The 22,415-nt window shown below is 46.5% G+C and overlaps 1 protein-coding gene across 1 annotated transcript in view; it reads right to left on the bottom strand.

The window, feature by feature from the left end:
- Window positions 1-6,213, bottom strand: part of LOC119172020 (cytochrome P450 2J1) — a 273,137-nt gene extending 266,924 nt beyond the window's left edge. Inside the window, exon 1 of the mRNA XM_075886667.1 lies at window positions 6,044-6,213. The gene's annotated coding sequence lies outside the window, so the exon portion shown is untranslated. The remainder of the gene's footprint in view (window positions 1-6,043) is intronic.
- Between the last annotated feature and the right edge of the window lie 16,202 nt (window positions 6,214-22,415).

The following is a 22,415-nucleotide window of genomic DNA, read 5'->3' as shown; positions in this document are numbered from 1 at the left end:
ATCGAAGGCATTGTTTACACTGTGGAGTTTATTGTCCTCGCTGTCTATTCGCATGACGTCATCCTCGGATAGGACTTTCTATCCCGCCGCAATGCCGTCATCGACTGCGCACGCGCTGAAGTTGAGTTTTCACCCTTTTGTGATGTCCCATTACTTGACGCTCTTCATCAGCCGCCGAAGTTGTTCGTGCATGAAGATACCAATATTCCACCTGAAAATTTCGCACTTGTTCCAGTTTCATGCAACGCCTACACTGACGCTACAGTCTTTTTTATGCCTTCCGATATCTTCACGAGTCGTCGAGCTCTGCCGCTGCTTTTCACAACGATTTACCTTGCCGCCGGAAGGAGCAATATATTCATACTCAACCCGCTTTCCACACCTGTCACTTCACTTGCAGGGGAATGTCTCGGCCGCGTGCAGGATCTCGACCCTTCGTCTTCGGTTGATGTCCCGGATGACTACTGCGACCACCCAAAATAACTGTCGGCCCTAGAGGAGTCGTCCAAGGATACGTTTTCCAGCGCCATCGCCGACACCCTCACTCCCACCGAACATGCCGACATGCTTGATCTTCTGCATGAGTTCCAGAATTCTTTCGATGTGTCGCAACTTCAACTAGGCCGCACGTCGCAAGTCAAGCATTATGTTGACACCGGCCTACACCAGCCACTGTGTCAAAGACCATACCGTGTCTCCGCTGAAGAGCGCCGCGTCATCAACGATCGAGTCGAAGATATGCTTCGTAGAGACGTCATTCGACCATCTCACAGTCCCTGGGCGTCTCCCGTCGTCCTGGTGCGTAAAAAAAGACGGATCTATGCTATTTTGTGTGGACTATCGTCGTTTGAACTATATAACCCGCAATGACGTATATCCTTTGCCGCGCATTGATGACGCTATTGACACCCGTCACGGAGCGGAATTTTTCTCGTCGCTAGATTTGCGGTCTGGCTACTAGCAAGTTCCAATGGCTGAAGCCGATCGCCAAAAAACTGCCTTTATTACACCTGACGGACTATACGAGTTTCACGTCATGCCCTTTGGGCTTTGTAACGCGCCCGCCACGTTTGAACGACTTATGGATAATACGCTACGTGGCCTCAAGTGGAATATGTGCCTCTGCTACCTCGACGATGTCGTGGTTTTCTCGCACGACTTTCCTACGCACCTCCTTCGCCTCAGGCACGTTTTGACTTGTCTGACCAACGCTGGCCTGCAGCTTAACCTCAAAAAATGCCGCTTTGCTGCACGCGAGCTCGTCATCCTACGCCACATCGTGTCGAAGCACGGCGTATTACCTGACCCAGCAAAACTTCGAGCAGTCACAGAATTTCCCAAGCCGACGACCATGAAGGAACTTCACAGTTTTGTAGGCCTATGCTCATATTTCCGGCGCTTTGTTCGCAATTTTGCATCCATCATGTCACCTTTAACCCAGCTTCTTCGCAGTGACGTGAACCTCTCCTCCTGGTCCTCTACATGTGACGTTGCCTTCACTACTCTGCGCCGTCTGCTCACCTCCCCACCTATTCTTCGCCACTTCGACCCGACGGCTCCTACCGAATTGCACACCGACGCCAGCGGCGTCGGGCTAGGCGCTGTCCTCGCTCAACGAAAGCCCGGCTATTCAGAATACGTTGTAGCCTACGCTAGCCGCACTCTGACGAAAGCCGAAACTAATTACAGCCTGCCAGAAAAAGAGTGTTTGGCTCTGGTTTGGTCACTTGGAATGTTCCGGCCGTACTTATAGGGCCGCCCGTTCGTTCTAGTAACTGATCACCACGAGCTTTGCTGGCTCTCCACGCTGAAAGACCCTTCTAACCGCCTTGCGCGATGGGCACTCCGCATCCAGGAGTACGCCATTCGCTTCGTATACCGCTGCGGATGCAAACACTCTGACGCTGACGCCCTGTTTTGCTCACCTTCGCCACCAGATCCGACGTGCGGAAACACGTGCCTCCAGACCATATAATCGTTAAATTTTGACTCAATTGCCACGGAACAACGTCGTGACCCGTGGATTGCATCTCTTCTCGAATATCTATCCGGTACGCCCAACCTTCCGGTATCTCGATCCCTCCGACGTCCAGCTTTCCATTTTGCCATCCGCTATCAACTTCTCCATCGACGCAACTACTCTCCTGATGGCCGCCGGTGGCTACTGGTCATTCCATGCACTTTACGATCGGGGGTATGCGTCTCTCTTCACGACGATCCACAATGTGGCCACGCCGGGGTTTTCAAAACATATGGACGCCTTCGCCTTCACTATTGCTGGCGCGGCATGTACAATTTTGTACGCAAATTTGTGCAGTGCTGTCCTGACTGCCAACGACGCAAATCAACACCGCTACGTGCGACTGGCGAATTGCAGTCACTTCCGTGCCCAGCCAAGCCATTTGATTGCGTTGGCGTTGACCTCTACGGCCCCCTTCCATTGACACCAGATGACAATCGGTGGATTATAGTGGCGGTCGACCATCTAACACGCTACGCCGAAACAGCCACTTTACCGAGCGCTACCGCTCAAGATGTCGCCTCTTTCATTTTACGTCAATTTATCCTTCGACATGGCGCACCGCGAGAGCTCCTTACTGACAGAGGCCGCACTTTCCTCTCCGAGGTCGTCGAAGCCCTGCTTTCTGAATGCCACGCCATTCATCGGAAAACGACAGCATACCACCCGCAGACTAGTGGGCTAACGGAACGGTTTAACCACACGCTTTGTGATATGCTCTCAATGTACGTGGCATCTAATCATAGCAACTGGCACCGTGTTCTCCCTTACATCACATTCACATACAATACCGCAATACAAACAACCATGGGATTTTCACCTTTCTTTCTTCTTTATGAACGTGACCCTTATCATACAATTGATAATCTCCTTCCCTACCGTCCTGATGCTTTCCAATGTCCACCTATCTCCAATGCTGCTCGAAAAGCTGAAGAGTGCCGCCAGCTTGCCCGTGCGTTCACCTCGGACGAGCAGCAACGCCAGAAAGAAAACCGTTGCACCTTTCTTCCGGATCCCAGCTATGCCCCAGGGTCTCTCGTGTGGCTTGCCATCTCATACCAAACTCTGGGATTCTCATCAAAACTTGTCCCCCAGTACGAGGGGCCTTACACCGTTTTAGAGAAAACCTCTCCGGTTAATTACCTAATTGAGTCAGTTTCTCGATCGGATAACATGCGCCGGCATGCACGTGACATCGCCCATGTTTCCCGCCTGAAACCGTATCATGGGCTTCTCCCTGAAACTTCTTAGGTCGCCAGGATGGCTCCTTTTCAGCGGGGGCGATTGTGAAGAAGAAGATGTGCCTGCAGCAAGCAGCATCGCCAACACCCGGCTCTCTCGGCTCGTGCTTCGGTTCGTTGCTGTGCCGATCACTGGACAGTTCTTCACGCTGTCTCGTCACTGTCTTTAACGGCTGATAAACCTCCTCACACTAGCTACGTGTCTATCGAAATTTAGTTCCCTCTACATAAAGAGGCACATGTGGGGGACGAGGCTCTTAAAAGTAGAACTGAAATTTTTACACGTACAACAACGTAAGAAAATAGAATTCCACATAAAGTTGGCCTTTTGAGATCCCCCTGAACGAGAGCCCTCAGCTAAGGCCGCGATTAGGACAAAATTTTGCCCCGACAGGCCAGTGAAAGACCGAAAGGGGGAAAAGGTACTAACTAAAACGAACGGCTCAATGCGTCTGCATTAGCGTTTAGCTTTCCTTTTTTGTAGCGAACGTCAAAGTTGTGCTGTTGGAGCATCATGCTCCACCTCAGTAACCGGCCGCTTTTAGGCGGTGATACCTATGCGGTACCAAGAGCTGCTCATACTTGCGACGTTGCACATCTTTGTAACTACGTTATAGGGGTCCTGTTTTCTCATAGAAAGAAACATTCTGTTTCTTGGTTCTCATCTTGACGCTTTCCGAAAACGCTTTAACCGAGAGGTCCTCGCACTGCTCTCGAATGAACGTTTCACTATCAACCCTCAACAGCTCACTCCAACTTTCCGCTACAGGCGAGAGCATTGTGCCCCTCTCGCTCTGACTAAATGGTGCCATGTCGTCTCCTCCACCGACAGAGAGCGTGCCAGTCGCTTCGGCGACGGGCAGCTTGAGTGGTTGCTCAAGTGACTCACACAGAAAATTTCTTGTCTGATGATGCGTCAACTCGCCGCCAAGGTCAAACAGATCAGCAGCTTTTGCCCTTGGTGCTTCGCCACATTGAACAAGATCAAGTTCCTCATGGCGTTTACGATCATGGCATTTACGATCGCGTAATTGCCATGTACGCTAAGTAAGAGAAGAACAATTTACCCTGTTCTTTGAGAAGCTGTTTTGAGTTATTGGAAAAAAAGATAAACAAGACAATCGGGAAGCGCGGCAGACACAGTCGCTTCGGTGCGAAGCTTACCGAACGGGCTTTCAATGACACCCGTAGCGAATGGTAGGCAAGACCTCTACTCCTCGGCGAATTGTCTGATCCACGTGCATTCTCCTGTAAAGTCATCCGGAGACACCAACTAAGGATGGACAACGTCCATGATTGACGCAGGTCTCGAACTGCTCGGCCCGTTTTCCCATTCACACAATATCTTGGAGATACGGCTCTAACAACCGCATATTCTTTTCCGATCCTCGGATTGTTGCGAAAGCAAACTTTAGCTTACACTTTATCGCGATGTGCCCTTCCTTTTTGTAGTTGTAGCAGATTAGCGGCTTCCATGATGCAAACGCCTTTGCGGTATCAGCGCGTTGTTTGAGAACCTCACTCAATTTCTCAGCTTCCGTTTGCCCTTCTACTACAGTGTCCTTCGTAAGAGACGGGTCCTCCCTGAAATTACGGTTCGGAGTGGGTTTCCGCTGATCAGTTTTCTTTGAACAGCCCTCTTTTATTTCATCCTTTTCAACGCGCACATCCCTACTATGCAACTTTCGGTTAGTGTAATACTCCTCAGCTAACTCTGCTGCCTTGTTTAGCTTTACTTCGCCAAGCTTGTCCTGCTGCCAAAGCTTGACATCCTCCTCGATGCAGTGGTATAATTGCTCCAATGCAATGCATTCTACCACTTTATTGTGATCGTCATGAACAACTTCGCCCTTGACCCATTCTATCAAATCGGCTTTATGACTAAATGCGAATTCGACGTGTAACGCATTCCCCTTTTTAGCATACCGGAACCTTTGCCTGAAAGCCTCGGGTGACAACTTATAACGTCTCAAGAGCACTTTCTTAATCTCGTCATAGCTTTCAAACGCTTCCCTCGACAAGCACGATATTACGTCGGACACTTCGGCGGAAAGAAGGGCTAACAGGCTCTGCGCCCAAAGACACCGCTCCAAAACATTTAGCTCACAGACGTCTTCAAGCTTGACGAGATACTTCTCCATGTCCTCGCCTAATACGAACGGGAGCAGTTGGTCCCAAATTCTATAACCGCTGACCGGAACTGTCGCAAAAGCTACGCTAGGCGCCTGCAAACACCGTAGGATTGCCAATTCTATTCGTTTAAACTCGAGGCACTCCTGTCTCTCGGCTTCCTCACGCTCACGACGTTCTCGCCGTTTAGCTTCTTCGCGTTAGCGAACTTCTCGCCTTACAGCCTCCTCGCGGCGTGCTTTGATATCTGCCCAGGCCTCATCGACTTCCTCAGCCGACACTCCTTCATCTTTCATGATCTCAAGGATTGCTTGCTTTCGTTTCGCATGGCCCAAAGTAATGCCAAGTTCCTCAAAAACTTCGATGAGTTCCTACATTTTAAAGTTCTCCATCGTTCGCACTAGCCTCTTGCTGTTTGCCCTTGTTAAGAATCTACTTGCCGTACCCACTATAGGTCTGCTAGCAAGACGCGCTAGCGATTTTAACACTGCTGTGTTTACAGTCTCCGCATTAACTTTGGTTTCAAAGCGCTCTGACTTGGCTTAAAACGATCAAAGCTCACTCATCAATGCTTCACACAGACCTTCTCTAAACCACTACAACCTGTCCTCGAGTAGTCTGGTGAACTGAGGAGAAAACATCAGGCACTCACCGCATCGATGTCGCTGACGCCGGCCGATCCCGAAGCTGCCAACCACTTTTACTAAAGCGCGCCACCGACGAGGTTACGATGGGCGCCACGAAACTCGCCACTTACAAGGACACCGGCCGCGCTGACAGCGAAGGAGCTCGAAGCAACGAGAGGCTTCGCTGAGACATAGGTCTACTGCGAGCGACGCGCCGCAGGGCTTTTTTTGTAGGCACCGGGTGGATCTTAGCGTCACCAACATCCAACCAGAAGCGCCGCTGGCCGTGATGTCAGAATATTCCAACGGAGACCCGCCGCTGCGCGTGGTTGCACCCAAAAACGAGGGATGTTGCCACGCATAACGTAAGGCTCGCCAGACTGGAAGGTGCCGATTGCTTCAACGGGCTCATGGGCTGAGGGAGCTTGCTGTGTGTTGCGTAAGAGACCGGTGTCGCCGCTTGATGAAGTCGTTGAGTTGATAGCGTCAGGCGGGCTCGATCGCTGGCCTTGACACAGATTGCCTTTGCAGAGGCATCGACGTTCGGAGTGGACTCCCACGCGTAACAGTGGTAAAGGTGCTTTATTTATATAAAATGTGCACTAACTTCACTCTTCAAAGCTACAATAAGTTCTATTCACTCAGTCTGTTTTATAAGTACATCACCAAGTACTACGTTTGCAGATAATTCATGCAATCATAGAAAAGTTCGCCTTACAACATTACCATTTATACACAACTTTCATGGAAACTATCATTTCTTAAAGCTCATACTGAAATGGAACCTAATGCAATACCTAAATTTTTCCATCGAAACAATAGCTTTAGCAATCATCTTTATTGATAGTTATTTCAGTTTCACAAAAAAATCAAAACTAAGATCTGCGACAGCATAGTCTATATCTAAGTCATCTTTTTGAAGCCATGAAGTATTCTGAAGGATCCGATAAGCAGGATAATGAGCTCGATGAACTGTAGACCAGTCCAATTCAGCTCAGTTTCTATACAGCAGAAACTACCGGCGGAAAGGTCTATTCAGTGCTTTCTTGAGACACCACCGCCTGAGTAATGCTTTGAAACACTTCAATAAGTTCTTTCGAAAAAAAGAATGCTGGCTCCACAAAACACAATTGGTATATCTTCTTACTAGGGCCGATTTACCGTGCTCTTTTTAGACTTCCTCAGGTTTAGCTTAGAATAGAGGCTGTTAAACACCCTCGTCATTGATATGTGGAGTTTAACGTCCCAAAACCACCATATGATTATAAGAGACGCCGTAGTGGAGGGCTCCGGAAATTTCGACCACCTGGGGTTCTTTAATGTGCACCCAAATCTGAGCACACGGGCCTACAACATTTCCGCCTCCATCGGAAATGCAGCCGCTGCAGTCGGGATTTGAACCCGCGGCCTGCGGGTCAGCAGCCGAGTACCTTAGCCACTAGACCACCGCGGCGGGGCATCCCTCTCCATAGCAACGCAGCACCCTCAACTTTTTCTCGAGCATGAAGACAGCAGAAAGCGGGGCTGTGGAGGGGAGGAGGACGGGTAGGTGAAAACGTTTTTCTATGCGCGCAACCATAGTAATAACTCTACCGCGTCAGCCTGCCCTCTTTTGTTTAATATCGAATGCCATCCCCACTGATTTAGAGTTCGCAGTAATACGCAGGAGTGTGACTACCCCCATGGCGCTCCAAGAATCGTATGAAGCACTATGCAATCATTCATTGCAAGCATGCTTCAGGCCTCGCGCAGCCTATGCAGGGCGTTCGCGCACACGAAGTGCCAGACGCTCAAAGGCCTGTGCTGTGTGCTGTTTTTTTTTTTTTTTGCAGAACAAGAAAAAAGGGGGCATATCACTCGCACATTGGCACGGCTATCGACCTATGCGCCGCTTGTAAGCATTAGTCTAAATAGCGATAGAATTCCAGCCACCTACTTTGACGAGTATGGAAAGGCAGAAGACGCAGTGTCCTCGTCCAAGAAGTTGGCTGAGGTATTCTCACTATGTGCAACCAGTAAGTCCAGGCAAGGTTGCTTCGGAACCTATGTGACGGGATCAATAAGAAGTGGGGGGGGGGGGGCTGCGGCGAGAATTATCTCCCAACCCACCCTTAAAATCCAACTCTTCCTATGCAGAAAGAACATAGTCATGTGCATTGCAAGGAAACCTCCAGATATCGACACGGAAAGGCTTACACTCTACCTCTTTGCTTTTTTGTCTACAATTACACTGCATCGCCAGCTCTTACTGAGCCTGCAGTCTACTTTACTGTTCATAAATCATGTTATTTTCTTTCCATGCTATTCGATATTATTTTCTTATTTCTACAACAAACACTGAGGGCAAGAAGCTTTTCTAATCTTTCTGCCCCATACGCAAGTTCAAAATCGAAACTGATTTTATGCGATCTCTTTGCCTTCCTTGGCGTAGTGTGAAGGACCATGCACGTGTAGAAGGTCGGTTATTTGGATTCCCCTTACAATGGGTACCGTACACTCTCTCTAACAGGACAGCCACAAGAGACGCGCTAATGCCAGCGACGTAGATGAACATGTAATCGTAGAACGGAACGTTGAATGAAATCAACCTTCGGTCTTGGCGTGATGCGAATACACGTTCCTCGATTGCTTGAAGAAGGCCCGACTCTTCCAAGGCCATGAGCAGCCGACGGTGTTGATGCCTGCGCACGCCCACAATAAAGCAAAAAGCACAAGGTGACCAATAGTGTTACTAAGCAATTTGTTTATTTGATAACATTCATTTCTTTTAATTAGTGAGCGTTAACATAAATATCACTGCTACGTCTACATTACAAATTGTAGATCTGAATATTCAGAGATCCGGCAATCAAATGCAAGGAGTGTAGAAATGCGCGGTGAATCTGCTGCAGACAGAGAGCCACCAACCCCGACAAAGAGTACATGATGTCTGCGTGGTACCAATAATCAGCGCAAGTTATTTTGTTACCACGCAATTTGTATGTAGATGAGGATGGTCAGGACAATATCTCATTTTTTTACCGTACAATTGCGAAAATAAAACAGGAGAAGACGAACTTTATGAAAGAAACCCTTCTTTGTGAGAGCGAGTTTTTAGGGACGAAGCTCCTTAGGGTCGAACAATCTCCCCTGTCCGTCGGCGTGACACGCTTGGAACATACCTGCTCTAGAGCAGGTACGTACCACAGAGAATGCAAGATGGCGGAACATGAAGTGTTCACTAAATGGACGCACAGATGAACGCACGAATGAGCGGACAGACGGATGGACGTACGCACAGATGGACGGATGGACGCACGGATGGTCGCACGGACGGACAGAAGCAAGAACGAACGAATGGACAGGCTGAAGGCCGCTTCGCCCCACTCATCATCATTCAATTCGTGGATATGTTGTCATTCTTAAATGCGAAGCATTTCTTGGCGAACTTTGGTGACTTTGAGCGTATCTATCTATCTGTCTGTCTATCTATCTATCTATCTATCTGTCTATCTGTCTATCTAGCCACATACGACTTTTAACTCTCTCGGCCATTTGGATAATGATATCGATACCAAACTTGGTATGGCACAACATGACTGTATGAAGAACGTATTTGACTTGTCATAACATGAAGATCACGGTTCACATTTCATTGTCCTGCAGCCCTTCTGGTGGTTTCGTTCACATGGCATGTTCCAAAACTGGTATGATATGGCATGATTGCAAGGCAAAAAAGAGCGACAGCCCCTGACATGAAAATCACGACATGCATGTCATATGACAACATGACTATATGCCACGCTCACGATGTGCTCGCGGCGTTTCGCTAGCATCCCATATACTAAATTTTGGTAATACAGTACGTGAATGAATGACAAAAGTGTGTGACTGGTGCATACAAGATAGTCATGAGATGCGTGTCATATAACAACATGACTACATGCCACTCTCATGCTGTGCTGGCGGCCGATTCGCTAGCTACACTTATACCAAATCTGGTATTACGGGACGTGAATGGATGACGAAGGTATGATACTGGTGCAAACTTGATAAACATGAGATGCGTGTCGTGTAACGACGTGACTGCCTGCTACATTCATGATGCGCTCGCGGCCGTTTCGTTAGCTTCACATGTATCAAACTTGGTATTACGTGTCGTGAACAGACGACATAGGTAAGTGTCACATCCAAACATGAGAATCACGACATGCGTGTCACGTAAAGCATGACTACATGCCGCACTGATGATGTGCTCGCAGTCGTTTCGCTAGCTTCAAATATGCCAAATTTGATATTACGTGACGCCAATGCATGACGAAGGTATGTGACTGGCGCGAACATGATAATGATGAGGTGCGTCTCATGTGAGAACATGCCTACATTCCGCAGTCAAGGCGCCAATACATTTCGACGTCACGCTGTGCGCTTGCTCGCCGGCGTTCATGCCACGCCGGCATTGCCACGCCAGGCGCCGGTCCTACCATATAATCGCAGGCGCGCGCCGCGCTACGTTGCTTTGCCAGATGCGCGTTTCAGCGCGTCCAGCGTCCTTCTGACATGAAAAGAGGGAGAGAAAGCGTTGTCTGGGTAAGCGCTGGTGCACACCGGTGACTAGCCGCGGTCGCACTACCATTTGCAACTGGTAGCAAGCAGTCGCGAACGGTCGCAAACGTTCGCAAAGCGACTGCTTTGGCTAGTCGCTTCACCGCAAAGGCGCAAAATGCATCATGTCACATTTCGCTCTGGTTGCCGTCGGGCCGTGCCGACGGACGCTGGTCGCGCCTCGCGTCAGACTATAGAGTGCTCGCGTTTTGCTAGCGTAGCGTCGCTGCGCCCAGCGTGTGCGCGCGTGAACCCTACATTAGAGCATTAAGGGCACTGCATGATGCGCTCGCGGCCGATTCGCTAGCTCCACATGTACCAAGTCGGGTGTTACGTGACGTCAATGGATGACGAATTATATGACTGGTGCAAACATGATCAACCTGACACGTGTAACACGTAAGAACATGACATCATACCATGCTCATAGCGTGCTCGCGGCCATTTCGCTAGCTCCACATATACTAAATTTGGTATCATGTGACGTGCATAGATGACGAAGGTAAACGACACATCCAAACATGATAATCATGACACGGACGTCATGCACGGCATTATTAAGCTCCACCTTGTAACGTTGTGTTGATTTTAAAGTGACATATCAATATTTCTCATTCGTGCTTCGCATATCATGGATTCCCACTGTACGTGGGATCTGCCATTTTTTTAATGCTGCAGTCGCCCTCTCCACGTGGGGGCGAGTTTTAGTCCTCAGAATAGGCAAGATACTGATTAGAGTCCCTTATGAAATTCCTTTTGTTTGCATTGGTAAGCAATTCGCGTATAAAACCTGACGATCTACCAAGTGTCACCTCTTAACCGAAATGGCTACTTTCTGTAGAAGTACCACATATGTATGTTCAGCATTGGCGTCAAATAATTAAGATATTGTGGCTCGTGCTCCTGGCGCTAGCTTTTGGGGTTAAGCAGCTGGGGACGCTTGAGTAAGGGTAATATAATAAAGGAAGAATAAAGGGGGATCTGGCGCCGACATGGCTTCTGGTCACTTACGCCTCGCACTTCTTCAGGTTCTGCAGATGGTGTCGACTTTCCACGTATTTGGAGCGGGGCGGCTTTTCGACCACGCAGACGGTGCCGCTTGGGATGTATGCCCTGCCCTGCACTTTTTCACTGAAGCGCACCTTCCTTTGGATATGACGGCGCTACCGTCGCTGTTCGACTGTCGCTACGCTGACTGGCAACCTGGCACATCGGAACTCAACGTCACACTACATAAGCTACCGCCCCTGCATACCACCTTGGGATCTGGCGCCGACATAGCTGCTGGTCACTTACGCCTCGTACTTCTTCAGGTTCTGCAGATGGTGTCGACTTTCCACGTATCCGGAGCGGGGCGGCTTTTCGACCACGCAAACGGTGCAGCTTGGGATGTATGCCCTGCCCTGCACTTTTTCACTGAAGCGCACCTTCCTTTGGATATGACGGCGCTACCGTCGCTGTTCGACTGTCGCTACGCTGACTGGCAACCTGGCACATCAGAACTCAACGTCACACTACATAAGCTACCGCCCCTGCATACCACCTTGGGATCTGGCGCCGACATGGCAGCTGGTCACTTACGCCTCGTACTTCTTCAGGTTCTGCAGATGGTGTCGACTTTCTGCGTATCCGGAGTGGGGCGGCTATTCGACCACGCAGACGGTGCCGCCTGGGATGTATGCGCTGCCCTGCACTTTTTCACTGAAGCGCACCTTCCTTTGGATATGACGGCGCTACCGTCGCTGTTCGACTGTCGCTACGCTGACTGGCAACCTGGCACATCGGAACTCAACGTCACACTACATAAGCTACCGCCCCTGCATACCACTTTGGGATCTGGCGCCGACATGGCTGCTGGTAGCTTACGCCTCGTATTTCTTCAGGTTGGTTTTTTCTATCGCCCTGTTAACGGTAAACCATTTCGAAAATTGGCGCCAGATCCCAACTCCGCCTTGAACTTTTGTACGCGCAGCATTACTTTTGTGCGAATCAAGTGTTTGTTATGTGTACGTTATCTGCGAAAACTACTGCAGCTTGCAGGTGATGTGGAACAAAACCCAGGCCCTCTGTCTTCTGAGCAAGAAGTACAAATGTTCACCGCTGTCATGGCAATTCCCACGGCACTGCAAAAGCAGACGGAAATTCTTGGGGAACTTCGTTCCGTAGCGTCACGGCAAGAAGCACTCGAGCAAAGGTTTTCACAGATAGAGGAAAAATTGAACGTCTTTGAGGACAAATTGCTATTGGTGCTTCCATTAAAAGTCAAGGTGATGCAGTTAACTGCGGAGGCCGACAATCTTGCTGCCACGTTTTCGAAGCTGCAAGAATGGGAAGATGATATGGAAAGTAGATCTCGAAGAAACAACCTTATCTTTTTGGCTTTCAAGATGCAGCTGGTGAAATCTGGCAAAGTTCGAAGACTAAGGTGATCACCTTTTGCGAGAAAAAGTTAAAAGTCGCTATTTCGGCTGATGCGGTTGAGAGGGCCCACAGGTTAGGTCGCTTCACGGCAACTAAAAACAGGCCTATTATAGTTCGGTTTCTGTCGTTTAAGGAAAAGCAGCGTGTTTTATCAGCTACTTCGAGGTTGAAAGGTACAAGCTTTGCTATTAGCGAAGACTACAGCAACAAAGTTTGACAAGAGATAAGATACGGAAATTCAATTTGCGAAGAGTAAGGAAGGGGTCTTCAGACTATCGTATAACAAACTAAAGATTGGCAAGGAAACTTTTGTCTATAATGCTGAAACAGACAGCGTGACTAAAACAAATTGATTTGATTGATATGTGGGGTTTAACGTCCCAAAACCACTATATGATTATGAGAGACGCCGTAGTGGAGGGCTGCGGAAATTTAGACCACCTGGGGTTCTTTAACGTGCACCCAAATCTGAGCACACGGGCCTACAACATTTCCGCCTCCATCGGAAATGCAGCCGCCACAGCCGGGATTCAAACCCGCGCCCTGCGGGTCAGCAGCCGAGTACCTTAGCCACTAGACCACCGCGGCGGGGCGTGACTAAAACAAAGACATAGCAACTAAAAAAGGCCCTCGTAGCTTCTAGACAACCATCCAGCCTGGATGACATCGTGTGTATTGTGGTAAATTGTCGTAGCGTAAAAAATAAAATTATAGAACTCGCCGCCCTCATTGAAACGACAAATCCACATGTAGTACTTGGTTCTGAATCTTCGTTAGATGATACAATAAATGACAATGAAATCTTTCCAACCTGCTACACCGTCTACAGGAAGGACAGAAACGCGCATGGGGGAGGTGTTTTCATTTTGATTCACAATGCTATATCTAGCTTCCTCGTTGACGTTGAAGCTGGCTCAACCGAAATTGTTTGCTGCAAAGTACTCTTGAACAACGGCTGGTCTGTGGCATTCATTTCCTTCTACAGGTCACCCAGCACGAGAGCCCCTCAGCCCCTTTTCAATTTAAGCAATGTGCTGCTGACACTACAAACTACATATATTGTTTTGGCAGGTGATTTTAATTTACCGGATGTGATATGGCAGCAGCTTACACCAGTGTTAGTCAATTCATCCCTCCTGTACATGACCTTCCGCGAAATGACAAATGCCCATTCGTTACTACAGTTTGTGCAAAAACCAACGCGAAATATGGCTAGTAGTGCAAATGTACTCGATTTATTTTTTGCAATGTGCTTGATCTCGTGTCTTCGATTACCTTGATTCCTGGTATTAGTGATCATGATGTTGTCGTCGCTAAGATGTCCTGTGCCACCAAGAATTGTCGTTCTGCGCAGCCTCGCAAGATCTTTTTTATGAAAGAGGCGATGACGCAGCAATATCATGTGAACTAGACAATTTTTTCCCAGAGTTTAGGGCTCAATGTTCGTGTCTAGACATAAATGCATTGTGGGATCTTTTTAAAACTCAAATACTGTCCTTGGCACAAACCTTCATTCCCTCGCATGTCATTACTTCCCAGCGTCGAAACGATAAACCATGGATTACTAAAGAGATTCGAACGATGTTAAACAGGAAAAATAGAGCCTTTCGTAAGCACTGCCACTCGCCGAATCCTACATTGTTCGCAAAGATGAAGATAATGAGCAAAACGATAGCGAGATTGATGCGCAATGCACATAAAAAGTTTCTTTTCACTCTAGGACACAAAATGAAAACTAATCCAAAAGAAATGTGGAAATATGTCAAGAGCAAAAAGAACTCTGGTGACGCTATCCCTGACGTCATAGATAAAAAAGCCTACGGCGCAGATATTTTGGCAAAAGCAGGGGCCTTCAATGCTTATTTTCACTCCATGTTTTCATGCTCAAAAGCCGCACTTTTGAAATCACATGACGTCAGAGAGCTTACTCAGATGAGGGAAATTGAGCTGTCTGAAGATGGTATCGCATTATTACTACGGAAGATAAACATCCACTCGGCTACCGGTCCTGACTTTATTTCAAATTTTGTCCAAAAAAACTGTGCATTGTCTGTCACCCATTTCTTAATACTGTTGTTTAAGATATCTCTTCAAGTTGGTGCTCTACCTTCGGACTGGAAAACTGCAAATGTTATTCCAATTCACAAAATTGGTTCAAAACAAGAACTTGCAACTACAGGTGAATTTCACTCAAAAGCGTTGCTTGTAAAACATTAGAAGATGTTGTTTATACACATTTAGTGGCACATTTTCAAGAAAATTGCTTCATTATTCCAACGCAACATGGCTTCAGGGCTGGCTCTTCTTGTGACACTCAGCTTGTAGAACTTTGCCATGACATCGCAGCATTTATTACCTCAGGTGTGCAAGTTGACTGCAACTTTTTAGACTTTCGGAAAGCTTTCGATACCGTATCTCGCCCCCTGTTACTACTAAAGTTGTCCTACCTCAACTTGCCGAACACCCTCCTGAAGTGGTTGGAGGCGTACCTGTTAGATAGAAACCAACGCGTGATACTTCATGGTGTCTGCTCTTCTGATGTCTCTGTATTATCTGGAGTGCCACAGGGGTCCGTCTTAGGGTCCCTGCTTTTTCTTATATTTATCAATGACCTTACTGAATACTTGTCTTGCCGTGTGAAGTTATATGCAGATGATTGCTGTATTTACCGTGAAATTTCAAGTGAATCAGATAGTCAACTGCTACAGAATGATCTGAACAAAATCATGTCTTTGTGTGCGACTTAGAGCATGACACTCAACCTGTCCAAATGCTACCTCTTAAGATTCACAAACAAAAGACACCCGCTGATGGCAAACTATGTCATGAATACAACACAACTGTCCCTTGTAACAGCATATAAGTACTTAGAAGTCATTTTTTTCAGCAATTCGACTTGGAATGCCCACATAAATTACATCGTAACAAAGGCCAGCAACACACTAAACTTCTTAAAACGTAACTTTAAACAAGCACCGGCCAGCCTGAAAGAAATCCTGTATATGTAGAATGTACGCCCACTTTTGGAATACGCGTGCAGCACGTGGGACCCTTTTACTAAGGTGAACATCGACGCTCTAGAACGCGTGCAGCTGAGAGCGGCCCGTTTCGTCACGGGTGATTACAACTTTTCTAAAAGATCTTTCGAAATCAGGAGTACTTTAGGATGGCCTCCTCTTGAAGACAGGCGCAAATTCTTACGTTTATCTCTGTTTCACAAAATATTCCATGGTTTAACGGGTATTCGCAAAGAAAACTACATATCGGAGCCTACGTATATATCTGCTCGTACTGATCACCCGCTTTAAGTGCGCGAGTTCGCTACCAGAATTAACCTTTTTAAATATTCATTTTTTCCGCGATAAATTTAGCAATGGAACAAACTACCTCATGAAATCGTAGCCGCGTCCAGGGATACATTCGCCACTGCGCTGGAACATCATATTTTATCATAGCCTGAGCACACATTAAAGTTGCCTACACTTTCGTTTCATCTCTCTAGCGATTTATTTTTTTTCTGCTGTACCTTCACACACGTCAATGTTTATTACGTGTCACCATTGGATGCTTTATTATGTATCTGTATTCTTTTATGTTTAACTCAGTGTTAATGGACTGTCGCCTTTCTGCATTTCGAAATCGTTATCTCCCCCCTACCCTAATGCCCCTCGCGGGCGCTGTAGGTACTGTAAATAAATTAGACGGCAAGGTAGCACGTGCTGTTTATCTGCGTGATCATCTTTAGCAAAGTCCTTGAACGCAAAATATTAGTGAGTTGTAGGAATGTTCATGTTGAGTAACAAACATTTTTTTTCGATGAAATTGTTTACAAAACACTTCTGCGAAAACATCTGGATCCGTAGCCAATATGACTATTTAAGGATTCGTTATAGGCAAGGCATATTGTTGCTTATTTAGACAGTACAATATTCAAACAGAATTCAATCACAGATTACAAAATCAAATACCATTGTAGGAAAAAACATAAATAATCTTACAAGTACATACATTTCAACAATACGATATGCCAACTTGTAACCCTATGATAGAAAGAGGTTCCTGAGTGACTGTATCATATTCGCAGACATTTAAGTAGGGTAGGGATACCGTTGCAAGTTTTAACAGGAACAAATAGTATTGTTCGACGGCCGTATACATTGTGTACTATAAGCACGTTAAGGTTTGTTCGGCCTGCTAAGTGTGACTTCTGGGTTTCAATAAAACTTATGCGCGAAAAGGTACGTTATTATTCATTATTTGGTGTACTAATATTGCACTTTTGAATGGCCTAGCCGTATTATTAGGCATTATGATGAGAATCTGAAAAGCTCCGTCAATGGTGCATTCTTGGGTGCTGACGCACTTGTTCGTACAACTCTTTTTTGTGATATATTTATGACCGAGCACTTTGTCTTCTTTTTTTGACAATGTGTTACGCCTGTTAATATGTATACTGATCCTGCACATGTATTATTTTATTTCTCTTACCCTTGTTCATACTTGTACACATCCTGCATAAGTATTACATTTGTTATATGTTTCCCACCCCTTATGTAATACCCCCTCAAGGGGATCTTTAAGGTAATAAAGTGAAGTGAAGTGAGCAATACGAGGCATATGTGTAGCACCACGATTCGGTGCATAAATTTAGCTGAGGATGGACAACGGTAAAGTACAAAATACGGAGTATGAGTGCGCTAAAATAGTTCCTAGTCTTAAATGATGTAAAGCATCGAAAGCTTAGTTTTCTACACAAATTGTCTAGGTGTGATGGCCAATAAAATTAATGGTCTAATGTCACACCAAATAAGTATATGCGTTTACTTTATGAATGGGTGTTTCCCCGGTGAAGAGACACGTGTTCTTGGTATCACCTTTCAGTTAGAGGCAAAAACTACGTATTTGACTTTTTTGTATTTAGTATTACCTTGTTTTGTGTAAACCATTCATAAGTCATTTGCAGCTCTCAGTTGGCTAGTGATTCAGCTTCCCGAAGAGAATGACGAGCTATGAATAAATCAGTTTCATCTGCATACAGAGGAGCCTGCATATCGGCTAAGAGGAGGATAATCATTAATGAATAGGGAGAAGAAAATGGTCTAATTACTGAACCTTGTGGCACCCCAGTTTCTACGCATTTCCTGTTTGATTGGTTTACAATTATTTGTACACACTGAGTCTGTTCGGACAAATACCACGAAAGAACTCTGAAGGTATTCCTCTAAACCTATAGCGTTCAAGTTTGTTAAGCAATGTTTTGTGGTCCACTGAATCAAAAGCTTGGTTTATATCAAGGAAGATGCTGAGGACGAATTGGTTATGGTTTATTGCATGTTTTACTGTTTCTGCCACAAAGCTTACCGCAGTAGTCGTACTATGTTCCTTTCTAAAGCCATGTTAATTCAAATTTAGGGTATTCTATTTTGCAATAAACTAAATCTTTTTTGGTCGGTAATGTACGGGCGTTGCGTAGGCAATAGCGTTATGTTTGTCATAGAATGCATGCACATAACGTCTGCTCATGCGCACTATAGAAAACGCAGCCTTCTTACGTACGCTGATTTTGAGATTTTTTCTGATTTCTGAGTGAGCTTTTTTCTGAGCAGACAATAGGCGAACCCTTTCTCAGAGATGGTTGATCTCATTTACGTTGAGGAAGAGGATCCGGAGTGGCCTTACGAATACCGCAGAAGTTCGGAAACTTCAAGTTAACTTTCTCTGTATGACATCTGCACATTGCAGACGCAATAATATGTAAACCCAGGGCTTTTCCATGTTCAAGTTGCAGCCCCTCATTGCATTGAAGATGAATCGGCACAAATCAAAGGACTATTTTTTGAATGTGACTGACACTTCCAAGTGCCTGGATTGAAATACCAAGTGGGTTCTTGTGCCCTGGGGCAACTTGGGAGGGGGCGCCGAGTCGAGTTCGTTGAAAATGTGCTCGGGAATTTTCTTTAAACCCAAACGGCGTGCTAGCGCGCCGCGCCTTGTGGAAAGGTCACCTTTACAGGTTCAGCACCAGTGTGAGCATGCCATCACGCTACTTCAACACTCTGACTCACCTTCTCCCCTGGTCACTCCTGAGACACTAGAGGCTCTTTTGGCTAGTTAAATAGTGTGCTTTTCTTTCAACAAACGAAAAAAATCTACTGGTTCTTGGATCCTGTCATTTCGGGAAACTTGTGGCTCATATGGGCAAAAAGACTCTGGCTCTTTCTCATACACAAGCACATAAAAAGCAATAAAATAAATAGGTTGGTGTAAGCCTCTTTTCACATGAGCACAATTTTAATTCTGAACGTATGTTTACTGGGTAGTAGACAAAAACTTCCACCTGGAGTTCTAACTTCTCTATATTGGCGATATGGCATGGGTTTGTACGTGCGCATGTATACACACAATTGTAATCGTTCACGCGCAGTAGGACGTAGAACCTATCTAACCCTATTCAAGTTTCGCCACTAAAGTGACCTATCGAAATGTTCGCGTTCTCATGGTTTGGCCCACAAAACCTTGGTTCTTCCATATGTACATAACACTTGCACACGTACATCACCCTAGTGATCACCGGAAAGGGAAAGCGCTGCCCATGGTATTGTTGTTGAAAAGTTGCGGTTGGAAAGCTTTTTACCAGCTCATCGAACATATGAGCCTCCAAGCTTACGGCGAGTTTTCATGGGCAGATGTCGAAATGAAAGGACGGAAGGATAAAACTAAGTACGGTCTTTCCTGCAAGGCTTTAATTCTTATTTTTTTCAAATGACTAACTCGTTCACAGACAGTTTTTTTTTTTCATTTATCTGCGTCGCCCCTCCTTGTTTTTTTTTACTTTGCCCGTGACATTTTTTATAAGCGTGCGAAGGTTGGGCTTGACTATGAGGAATGACCTGCCCGATTAATTTCTTTTTAGAAAAAAATTGAGGTGTTTGCGTCTTCTGATGGATAACGAGATGTCACTTGTGAAGTCCATGTCACTCAATAAATCAGCAGTTGTGTCCCCAGTCTGAAGACAAAGTCGCCTACTCTCAAAAGCTTGCGGCAAACGCATGCGCAGGACTTCGGCTAGCTTCTCTTTCTAGGCCTGCTTTATCAGCCATGCGTCATGATAATATTAATGCTTGAAGTAAAACTGTAAATTTTGAATTAAACCCGGCTTTTTTTCATGCGCGTGCACAAATTGTGACACACAGCACCACCAAAAAATTGGTCACGCTTTCGAAGCTCTTCTAGATTCTAGATGCCAGTGCTCATGAACTGGTTGTGAAACGAGGCTGATTGAAGAGGTAAATTCGGAGAAAACCTGCTCGGCTTGCTGCTATCCGTCTTCAGAACAAAATTCGCTCAAGTAAGGTAGCATCACGTGATTGTAGTGTCGTAGCATGTCGACTACTGCGTCTGTGTCTGCAGTGGTTGGCCTCGTGCTGAATAGCACTAAAAATATGCAGGAAGTGGAGCAGCAATGACACGTTCTCCTGTAAATGCATGCATTCATGTCATTAAGGCTCTGAACAGAGCTTTACTAGGCAAAAAAAATCCCGGAAACTCTTTGATATATATGTACCATTTGCATCAAACGAAATGTAACAATGGCGAGTATTAGAAATGTATAGTGCACTCCATCAAGTCATCAACATTGAAATGTGCGCATCAGTTCTATTTGGTAGCACTGTGCATGTCCGCGGTGGTGACTGAATGGGGCACACTAGACAATTTCTTATGCCTGTCGCTGTTCGCGTTTCATTTGGCACCGATAATACTAACTCTCCTCGTTTCTCGTAATGATCACAAACGCTTTTTACCTGTGATTTGCCAAGAGTTTTTTGTGATATCTTCCGTATTCGTTTTGTTTTATTTTTTGCTTTTACTGGTAAACATGTTAACAATAACAGCAACCAGGTGTAGTCTTACTCTAGTATGATCGACGGCGTTTAGCGAGCCTCGCAGTGATTCTGCGGCGGAGTTTGCTGTCCGGCAGAAAACTATCGGGCTTCGATGGTTTAGCTGTCATAGCACATTTTTTCTCACTGGTACCCTTCTACTTGCTCTTCGGACGCGTGCCGCAATCCAGGGACGAATAGAGTGGCTTTGCATAACTGTGCTCTCACTGCTCTGCCGCAATTCTCTACATGGCTGGGCGCCACTGCTCGATTTCCTTCAAGGCTGCACCGATTTGGTCTGCCCCAACGTCGTGCAAAACATCATTGTGATGTGCACCGAAAATGAAAACAATGCTCGCAAAATCTGTGCTCTCATGAAGATTCGCGTCAACGGAAAAAAGCACAAAGTTGCAGTGTTTACTGCTATTGAAGGCATCTGTGTCGAGGTAGTGATCTGCAACGTCCAGCGCGACATCGGTGACGCCAAGCTAACAACACTCATCGTTTACCAGGAAAATCTCACGGTTCGGGGAGTCAAACGCATCAAGGATACCGGCTCCGTCGTTGTTCTTTCTGATGGAGGAGATGTGCCAAGCTACAACACAGTTGGCCAGGCAATAGACCGGTGCTACCGCTACAAGAAGCAGATCGAGGTGTGCCGCAAATGCACCCGAGTTGGCCATCATGTGGACATCTGCCCCACTCCATTGATCAACGTTTGCACACAACTGCGGGGTGAACGGCCCGAAGCATGGACACTCGTGCAAGTTAGGTGCAAACTCTGTGGCAAGGGTCACTCTACCGGAGGCAAAGCCTGAAAACAAGAGTACCAGACACCTGTTGTCATTCGACAGAGATGAGAGGAAAAAGAAATAGAACGCACTTTCGACGTGGACCTGCGGAATTTACCCACGCTTCAGGCCGGGCCACCTGGGCAGTCTTCAGGTGGCTGGCTGCAGGCCTTCACCATGAGACGTCGATCCGCGCTTCCCGTCACCGCGAAATCGGCCTCTGTGGTACATTGACTTGAGGTGTTGAAGTCTGGAGCCAAAGTGCGCAGCGAATGTGGGCTAGAGTGTTTGTATAGCGACAGGACGCTTCCACCATTAGAAGTCATTACACTAGCTCGCTAGTTATAATGTTTTGCGTTGTTACGCGTCTAGTTTACTGCTATCCACAACACAACGTACTGGAAGTTGGAGGGAGTATGCTAAGAGACTATTTACGACAGTTTTCTAAGAGAAGAGTGAAGAACATTACAGAGCACAAGCTTAACCCTCTACTCAGGTAAGCGGGGGCACCCCCACCACTAAGGTGTCCTAGGAGCTTAAAAAAGTCATGAACAAGAACGCGATACTCAGCTCAGAGCAGAGGTCAGCAAAGAATTAGCAATGATTAAAACCGCCGTTTCAGCACTGAGACTAGATGGGGACTAAAATGGTGCTCATGGTCGGAAGCGCCGAGCTGTAGGTGACGTTCCCGAGGTCGACGTAACTCAAAGTCTTGAAAAATC

This window comes from Rhipicephalus microplus, chromosome 1 (genome assembly GCF_043290135.1).
Source record: "Rhipicephalus microplus isolate Deutch F79 chromosome 1, USDA_Rmic, whole genome shotgun sequence".
Lineage (NCBI taxonomy): Eukaryota > Metazoa > Arthropoda > Arachnida > Ixodida > Ixodidae > Rhipicephalus > Rhipicephalus microplus.
Note: the sequence above shows the minus strand (reverse complement) of the source record. Positions and strands in the feature narration are given on the sequence as shown.